Raw genomic sequence first — 10952 nt, forward strand, 5'->3', positions numbered from 1 at the left:
TATTCTTTGTGTAGAAAAAGATCAACTTTTCTTGAAAATATTAAGATATGCTAGGGATTCAGACAAATCTTATCATGTATTATTTATCGATAGATCCTGGTGTAAAACCTATGAGAATAAAATTAAGAAACATGCAACCTCTTGTAGCACTCCTAGTTAAAGTTGAATTGGAAATCTTCTCAACTCTAGATTTATAAGAGCTATTAACCATGTTGAGTGGATTTCAAACATTGTACTTATTCCAAAGCATGACAAATCTATTCATCTTTGCACAAACTTCTAAGATCTTAGTAAACCATGCCATAAGGATGAATTTCCACTCCCAAACATAGATATAATAGTGGATATGATGACAAGCTATGAAATGTACTCCCTTATAGATAGATTCTTGGGATGTAATTAAATTATGATAGCTTCTATAGACCAAGAAAAGACTATGATGTAATTAAATTATGATAGCTTCTATAGACCAAGAAAAGACTACCTTCTCTTGTGCATGGGGAACCTTTTTGTATAACACCATGCCATTTGGATTTAAAAATGATGGAGCTACCTATCAAAGAGATATGAAAACTATATTCCATGATATGATGCACAAATCTAAGGAAGATTATGTGCATGATACCTTAGCTAAATCAAAGAAAAAAAACACTCACCTTTAATATTTGGATTTAATCTTGGATTTTATTGAACAATTCAAGCTAAGATCGAATCCTAAGAAATGTTATTTTGGTGTCACCTCAAGAAAACTACTTAGATACATTATTTCAGCTAAAGGAATTGAGGTTGACCCTAGGAAATTTTAGGCCATAATGGATATGCTACCTCCCAAAAACATTAGTCAAATGAGAAGTCTACAAGGACATTTTCAATCTATTAGGAGGCTCATATCTCAACTTGAAAATAGAGCACAACCTTTTAACAAGAATATACACAAAGGAGCTACTTGCATCTAGAATGAAGAATGTGAAAAGAGCTTAAACTAGATAAAGGCATACTTAGCTAAACCTTCTATCTTGATACCTCCTATTCTAGGAAAGCCTCTCATTTTTTATATTTCAGCTATAGCTACATCACTGGCGGCATTACTAGTATAAAAAAGATGAGTGGGGAAAATAATGAGCCACATATTAAATCAACAAAACTCTAGTGGCTTATGATCTTAACTACAATAACATTGAAAAATATTTCCTTTTTCTTGTGTTTCAATTCAATAAACATAGACACTACACGTTAGCTGACATATTTAGTTGTTATCAAAATTGATCCATTGAAATACTTGTTAATAAAAGCTACTCTTATTGGTCAACTAACAAAATGGATGATGATTCTCTTTGAATTTGACATTGATTATGTAAAAATTAAAGTCATTAAAGGAAAAACCATTATAAATTAGCTAGCTAACTTTCCACTTCAATACAATGCTTCAATGTGAATTGACCTTCTTGACCCCTCTATTATGTACATGATTGAACACACTTGGAAGATGTTCTTTGATGGTTTTTATACAAAAAATGGAGTTGGTGCTAGAGTTCTCTTTATTACTCCTCAGAGATATAGTATACCCAAGTCTTACAAGTTGTTATTTCCATGGACCATTAATATAACTAAGTATGAGGATATAATTTGGAATCATGCTAGCAATTAAGTGGAGGATTATTGAGTTGCATGCCTTTGGAGATTTTCAACTAATTATCAACCAAACAAACAATGACTACAAAACTAAAGATGAAAGATTGGTATCCTATAGGAAAATAATAGATTCTTAAGAATTACTTCACCTTTGTCATAGTTCAACAAATTTCTAGAGCTAAGAAAAAAGTGAATAATTCTATGGCTACCTTGGATTCCATCTTGTAGCTAGAGGAACATGAATCAATATATGAATTCTTGGTGGAAGAACTATGTTACTTTATTCATGACTTACTTGATAATCATGTTATTTTCTCTATCACTAGTTGTGATTCTTCTCGCTATGCCAATATCCATTCTTACCTTCACGATCAAATTATCCCTAAAAACCTCATTTACAATGAGAAATGTTATCTTATATGCAATGCTTCTTGTTATACCCTCATCTATGGTGACGTATATAGGAGGGGTCTAGACATAACACTTCTTAGGTACTTAGAAAGAGAGGAATATGAATGTGTGTTGGAGGAATTCCACAAGGGCATGTGTGGGTCTCACTCTAATAGTATTGTGCTAGCTTGAAAATTGCTTAGAGTTGGTTACTACTGACCTACCATTCAAATAGATACAGTTATATTTGCTAAAATTTTTAATAAGTATTATATTCATGGTAATGTATTCCATGCTCTAAGAAGAGACCTAATATCTTTTGTTTCACACTAGCCCTTTTGGAATTGGGCTTTTGACTTGGTAGGCTATATACATCCCAATTTATTTAGAGGTCATAAGTTTATCATCATGTCTACATAATATTTCTCTAAGTGGCTTGAGGTTGTACCTCATTTAGTTGCTACAAGTAAACAAGTCTCTCTTTTCATCCTAAACTATATCATCTCTATATATAGTGTGTAATCCTCTATGGTCATTGATGATGAATGATAATTCAAGAATAAATATCTCAAACAATTGTGGAATAAATTCAAGATAAGCAAAATTGGTCTTCTATTTATTACCCCCAAGGAAATGATCATGTAGAATCTTCAAATAAGACACTCCTAAATATATTCAACATAATTATTAATAAGTTAGGTAGTGATTGGCACCTTTGGATAAATCTTGCCTTGTAGGATTATAGAACAAGCATTCACATAGCTACAAGAGCCACTCCTTTTTCCCTTTTCTATTGGGCTCATATTTTCTTACCTATTGAGGTTGATATACCTTCACTCTCGATCTCCATTAGAGGATTGATCACAAATGAAGACTATCACATTTCCTTACTACAAGAATTGGAATTATTGACTGAATGAAGAAAAGTCACCTTTGATCACTTAAGGGGGTATCAAAAATGGATGTTGAAGAGATATAATAAGAAGGCCATCATAGAGATTTTGAATTTTATGACTTGGTCTAGATAGAAAATCCCAAAAATTAGCAAAATGGACAACATAAGGGAAATTTTGAACCAAATTGGTTAGATCCTTATATTATTACTAGTATTTTTAGATCTAGTGCATCTTATCTCTCAACACCTAAGGGAGTCTATCTCCTCGATCCCATCAACATTATCCATCTAAAGAAGTTGTATGCTGATGCTCTCAACATCCAAAGCTTTATACAACTTATTATCCTAAAAAATCCTAAAAAGAAAAAAATATCTTGAAAAAATGATCATCTTAGTTAAAACCTAGCAATACATGTTTTGATGCATCACCAAAAAAATCAAAGTATCAAAAAATCATTAAAAAATCTTGACAAATATAATCCTTCCAAATGGTGAAAATATGGGAATAGTTTCTACTTGAGACCTATGACACTTATCCATGTCACTCCATCATGCATACTTTTCTCCTAATCTAGATTTGGTCTTTATCTAGATCTAGGGGAAACAAATTGTATCATATTTGGTATCTAGGATGCACTAGTGTTTTGTGACACCACCCCAATAGCATTTTGCAATACATTCCTTGGCATCAAGTGTTTCTTAACCCTTACTAGATAGTATGCCTTGGGATTACACTTTATCAATAGTCTAGTTGTGCGATATATCACACTTGCAAGCATAAATCTTGCTAGTGTAAATAATTATTTATACTTTACTTAAGTTTACTTAGGTTAATGAATTATTTAATTATTTATTAGGTAGACACCTAGGAGTATGCATACTCATATGAGTTGTCATGTTGACAACACAAGAGTTAGAAACTCTATTTTAGCATATGGTGTCCAAAATACAGGAGTTTACATATTTAGTTGAGTTGTCATGTACACAACACAGTTGTTCACACTCTAATTAAGCACATGGTGTCTACAACATAATTTTACATGACACACCTATGTAAGCTTTTTCTTTCATCATCACACTAACTTCTATGCTCAATGGAGTATAATCCACTCTTGGTGGACATATGCTTAGTTGTGAGGCTTATCATTTTGCTAACTCCTAGTCATTCTAGAGGTCTTTATATACAAGCACTTCTAGTGTACATGTTTTCATTTGGTCCATATTTTTCTTTGTTCTTGAGCTTCTTGATCTTGGCATCATTTTTCCCTAAGGAAAATTCTAGCATGATATCAAAGCTATACCAAATTCCTACAAATCTAAGAGATTCAACAATTTTCTTTTTCCTTTCTTTTTCACACCATGCTAAAACTAAAATAACTAAGACTTTTTTGCTAATTTTCTTTGTGTGTTTCTTGTCAAATTTCATTTGTGTTCCCTCCTTAATTACTTTGGGATGTCACTTGACTAGAGAACTAGGGCCATGGGGCATATCTTCTTTATTTTCTACCCATGGGTATAGTTTCGATGACCTTAGATATCTTAAGAAAATATATTTCTCTAACCCTTTGGATATTTAGGTGATTTGGAACTATGTCCTTAGTTGTTTCATCATGTTTGCTCCACAAGATCATGCTTATGGCTATCTTGACATTTTGTGTCTCAATGCAAGCATAATCTTACTACTTTAACTTGGAATATAATTGTCCTATCATCTTGACCTCTATGTCTTTGATGCATAGGTTACAATCCTACACTCTATCTAATATCAATCATATCTATGCCTTCATAGTTTCACTTGCACTAGTGATGTTTGTATGATCTTGTAATGTCCTTTAACAAGGTTCAATGATAATAACAAGGACCTATCTAACTAACCCTTGCAAACATCACTTTTTATTTGATGATAGTTTGCATACTAGGGCTTTCATTCTTGCATGTATTTTAGGCTTTTCATCATGAGTAAGATGAGAGTATTTTTCAATCAATTGCGTTCACCCTCACATCTCTTTTACTCTTCTCAATCATATTTTCATTAGTTCTTGAATATTTTTCTCATCATTACCCTTCTCCTATCATGCAACCAAAGGGGTTAATCATATCATCACATTCAACCTTATCCAAAATACTAAGTTTTCAAGTCATAAAGTTTTTTAACATATTTAATAGAGAATTTTTGGAAATATAAGAGGAGTAACTAAGAGGGGAGGGGTGAATCAATTACCACTAAAATAAATCTCAGATCCCTTAAATGTTAGTACAATATAAACTCTGAAAAACTAAACTTTGCTGAAGCTCGACAGACACGTAGAAAAATGGTGTAACTTAGTAAATACTTAACATAAAAATCTTAAGATGTTATCTAAGATTACTATTACTTTATCTTAGTTGCAAAAACATGAAAAAAATAAACACATTTGACACTGGGATTTTAATGTGGAAACCCAATTTGTGAAAAATCACCAATTATAACTAGTTACTAATTTTCACTCTTCTAAAGTGAGCCTTGTTAGGAGCCGACCTTGTCAAAGGATACAAAACACACTATTAGGTGTGACTCTATTAGAGGATTTAATCACCCTGTTAGGAGTGGCCTTGAGAGAGGTCTTTGGAAAATTCAATAGAAATGCCACTTTGTTAAAGAATTTACAAATAGCTATTAAGCCAAATTTGTTAAGAGATTTAGATCACTGATACAATGGTTGGAGAGTAACAATGAGATGACTTGATTTATGATGCAACTACATTGCTAATTATATATCTCAATTCTAGCTTGTATACTTGATTGTTATTGATTGAATATATCTTTTTAGCTTCTCAAGGATATTCTTCTTATCCTTCTTGATTTGCTTCCTCTTAGCGTCATTAAATCTTCAATTATCTTCCATGCATACATACATTATAATCCTTAACTTGACCTTATATTTATATCTTTCATATTGTCAAGTTAGCTATAATACAACCTAGAATATTTAATATTCATCTTCTTCTTTGGCTAGAACCAATAGATAGATCAATTGAACTTAATATGCCAAAATAAGAAAATCTTTTGTTAGCTGACCCTGCTCGGTAGACACTAACTTAGAAATGTTTTTTTTGTATTAACCAAGTGAACTCAGTCAACACTACATACTTGTAAAGTTCCTTTGGTAACCGAGTGAGCTTGGTTAACACTAGTTCCATCCAACATTTCCTTCATTAACTGATTGAGTTTGGTTAACACTTATCTTTCGTAGACTTTCCTTTGGCACCCAAGTGAACTTGGTAGATACTAACTTCTGAACTAGGAAAACTTTGGAATGCTCAACAGATACAAAAAATTATCTTCAATGCCCAAGTGAGCTCGACATACACTGATTGGTGATGATATGACATTTTATGTAGCATCAAAGACAATACACAATTAATCAATTATTTCAACAATATCCCTCTTTGGCATTGATGGCAACACAATATGTCATACCATAATGAAATTTTTAGAGTAAGGAAAAAAGTAAGGAACATATCCTTAGTTTCATTCTAATTCTCATCCATGAGGACTCCCTCTATTAGTGTGAAATCTTTCTACCTTTAGTTTCTCTCTCTGGCAGAAAACTTCTGTTTGCTACAACTTCTTCTGATAGAAAAATCTTCCTTTGATATCAGATCAAGTTCATTCTCCCTCTTTGACATCTCATGCCAAAGACGATGTTCAGTGAATATCAATGTACCTTAAGTATAGATTCATTTCCAATATGCCCTTGTCAATATTGCACCAACTGATTGATCTTCAACATACTCTATTTGGTGCATTACTAAACTTCATTTAGTGAGCTTCAAATAGGGGAGTGACCCCTAACCTACCTCTTAGATACAAAAATGCATCCTTAGGTAATGGCTTGGTGAATATGTCTACAATTTTTTCTTTTATATTCACATATTTCAACCTTCTTTATCTTGTACCAATTCTCCTAAGAAATGAAATTTTATAGCAATGTATTTCATTTTGGTATGCATCACTAGATTCTTTGATATATTGATTACACTGGTGTTAAATAACTAATAGATCCTTGATTTCTATCTTCATGCCTACCAACAGTTGTTTGAATCAAACAATATTAGAACAATTAACTACTATTGCCACATATTCTACCTCGATTGTGGATTGAGAGATACAATTCTATTTCTTACTTGTCCAAGACACAAGTCTTTTACCAAGAAAGAATGCTCCACCACTGATGCTTTTTCTGTCATCAATACTTCTTACCCAATCAACATCTGTGAATACTTTTAAATCCAAATTTTGTACTATAAACCATATTTTTCAGAACCTTTTAGATATCTCATGATTCTTTTGACTATCATCATGTGATTATCTTTGGGATTTGTTGAGAATCTTCCCACCATACTAATTGCTAATGAAATATCAAGCCTTGTATGCACTAAATACTATAATTTTCCAGTCATTGATCTATATGTGATCTAATCTACCTCTTTGGTATCATCATTTTTGAAAAGCTTATGTCTAGTAGATATAGGGATTCCAACTGGTCTTGAATCTTCCATTCCTAATTTCTTTAGTATCTCCTTGGTATGTTTACATTGAGTAATGTAGATACCATCCTTCTTCTCTTGAATCTGAATTTCGACAAAGAATTTTATCTCTCCAAACATAGACATCTCATATTATTTACTGATTTCTTCTGAAAATGCCTTGCACAAGTCATAATTTCCTATGAATAAAGTATCATCAACAAAAAAAAATTATCAACACAATCTTTTTGTTTGGTCCTTCTTTGATATACAAATTACTATTATCATTTGTTCTTTGAAAACCAGTTTGTATCAAGTAGTTATGAAGTCTCATACCAAGATTTGGGAGCTTGCTTGAGACCATATAATGCTTTGTGTAATTTTTGGACCATGTCCTTTTTTCTAGGATCTAAAAAACCTTCATTTTGTGTTTGGGGCAGACATAGCCAAGTGGTTCTAAGGCAGTGGATTGTGAATCCACCATGTGTGGGTTCAATCCCCATCATTCACTTGGTAAAAAAAAAAGTTGATCAGATTCAATTCATTGTGATTTTCTATAATGAATCAAATGATGAGTGGTTGATGATATATTTTTATATATATGTTATTACATACATATAACAAAATATAAGAATAAAATATAGATTTTTTTATTTTCTAAAAAAAAAAGTTGACTCGACAGTAAGATTGGAATTTCTTATCAAGAATTCCATTCAAGAATCTAGATTTTACATCCATTTGATAAACTTTAAATCCTTTGTGAGTTGCATATGCTAGTAAAGTTCTAACACCTTATAATCTTTCAATAGGAGCAAAAGTTTCACCATAATCAATATCTTCTTCTTGAGAATAGCCTTTACATACCAACCTTGCTTTGTTTTAGAAAACTTTTCCATCTTCATCTAGCTTATTTTTGAATACCCACTTTGTGCCAATTATATTTTTATCCTTGGGTCTAGGAATAAGAGTTCAAGTTTTTTTCTTCTCTATCTATTCTATTTCTTCACTCATTATTCAATCCATCTTTCATTATCCAAGGCATCTTTAACATTTCTAGGTTCAAATTTAACATGTAAACATGTACCTTTTAGTTTGTTTCTTGTCATTGTTCCATCTTATTTGTCTCCAATCATCTAATCAAGTGCATGATGCCTTCTGATATATCTTGCTAACACAAGTTTTTTGGATTTGAAATGAGTTTCACTAATTTCATCATAAACTTCAGTGTCAAGCTCAAGTTCCATTATCTGTGACTTGGGTCTATCAGACTCAATTTGATCTAACTCAATAGCCTCTGACTATGACTCAGGTCCTTTAAACTGTGACTCGAGTTGCACTATCTACAACTCAGTAGCTTTTGGAGATTTTGGGGATTCAAGAGGTGAGGCCTCTTGTCTACCAGATATATTTGGCAAGATAGCAGGTTCATAGTAAACAAATCTTCTATAATCCTCAGGCTCTTTGCTACTTTCTTCTTCACTCTTTTCTATAAACTCATCAATTCTCACATGTGCACTTTTTATGATTTTATGAGTACAAAAATTCAAACACTTGTATGCTTTACTTTTGCAGGAGTATCTTAGAAATATACCTTCATCACCTTTGACATCAAATTTACCTTTCCTAGATTCTTTCAAAATATAATATTTCCTACCAAATACTTTCAAGTAACTTACATTAGGTTTGTAGTCATCCCATAGTTCATAAGGAGTTTGATTTGATTCTTTCTTTAGCTATACTTTGTTCAAAGTATGAACTGCAATGTTGATAGCTTCCTTCTAGTATTTGATTGCAACATTCTTTTCTATCATCAATGTTCTTGCATAATCCATGATGGATGTGTTCCTTCTTTTAGCTATACCATTCTGTTGAGGTGTACTAGGGGTTGATACTTGTCTTCTAATTCCTTTTTCAATGTACAATTCATTGAATTCATTGGAGATGAATTCACCACCTATGTTTGATCTTAAACATGTTAGAGTAAATAATTAATTAATTATTAATTATTTATTCTATTTACTTAAGCTTACTTAGGTAAATGCATTTATTTAATATTTAGTATTTAATGCATGTAGTAGTTAGTTGTTGACAACATGAGAGTTTGTTCCCTTCTAGCACGTTCCACCTTTTGTGGATATGTGTTGAGTTGTCATCCTTATCTTCTACCACCTTCCAGCTTGTTCTGCAAGCTTCCATGAGCTCTTTATAAGCGAGCTCCCTCATTGTATTTTCAACACATCATTTGTGCATATTGTAAATACATTTTCATTATGTTTACATACTTGTGGTCTCTCATGTCCGTTAGGGTTTTACCCTTGCTCCATGCTCTTCCTCTTCTTGGATTCTCTTTGACAGGTTCTCGCATGCAGGTGATCTTGGACATCTTTGAAGTTGGCTTTCCTCAACTCCAACATGGTATCAGAGCCTTCCTACTGCAGCTTCGTTGAAGGATTTTTGAAGCTGCGATTTGAAGTCACAAACCCTAATTTGTCTGTGCATTTTTTCTTCAAATCAAGGGATTCATAAATTTTTGGAGCACATTGGGGCCAAATGGACATCACCATTGGATTCAAAAGGTCGTTTGTAGTCAAGATTTATATAAAACTTATCATTTTTGGAGATAGAGCTCCAGGAGGCAAAAAAAATTTCATTTCAGGAGGTTCTATACGGCTATACGGGCGATTCGACATCAAAAATTAAAAATATATATATATAATCATAGAGCACGTTGTTGCAGCACTGACCAGTAGCCACCGCGTGGCCACCCACGCTCTGCCCACACCTCGTAGTCACTGATGGCTCCACCTAACTATCTCCTTCAGCAGCGCCTCCTCTGCTGCAGGCGATGACACTCGTGTCCTTCGCCGCTCAGCCATTGTGCTACCCAGCTCCGCCGCAGTGCTCTTGTTCCTGCCACCCCTCTGCATTCCTCTGCTGGTGTTCTCCACATGCCCACATCACTTGCTTCATCAATGATAGCTCAGTGTCTCTGTCAGCAACCTTTGTAGTGTTTTGACAAGTTAGCAGTTGCCACTTGGCCCAGTGCAGGGTGACACGTGGTCTGGGTTCCACGTGGTACCTTGCCACGTGGACCTGCCATGTCACCCCTACAACGTTAGTAGTTTTCCACGTGGCTACCACGTGGCCTTTTTTTTTTACGATGGCTTTCAGCTCATCAATTTTAATGCCTTGACTTGCTGACATCAGCATGACATCACACTTACATCATCAGCCTTGCTTGCACATCTCCTTCTAGGTCATTTTGGACCTACCTTTATTTTTTGGCCATAACTTGAGCATACGGACGTATTTTTTTGATTTGAAAGAAGCATCAAAAAGCTAGTTTTGAGACGGATACATTGGTGTAGGTATTTTTAGGTTTTGATTTTTTTATTGCCCTTTTTTCAGTTGAAGTTTGATGTTGTGTTTTTTACTCCGGCAAGCATATCTTTTGTGTCCCATGCCTATTTTTTGAAAACTTTATATTTTTGGAAAGCTAGTTCTGTCACCTTTTTAGAAATGTGAT

Source organism: Cupressus sempervirens, chromosome 8 (genome assembly GCF_028749045.1).
Source record: "Cupressus sempervirens isolate cs-2001-9-10 chromosome 8, ASM2874904v1, whole genome shotgun sequence".
Taxonomy (NCBI): domain Eukaryota; kingdom Viridiplantae; phylum Streptophyta; class Pinopsida; order Cupressales; family Cupressaceae; genus Cupressus; species Cupressus sempervirens.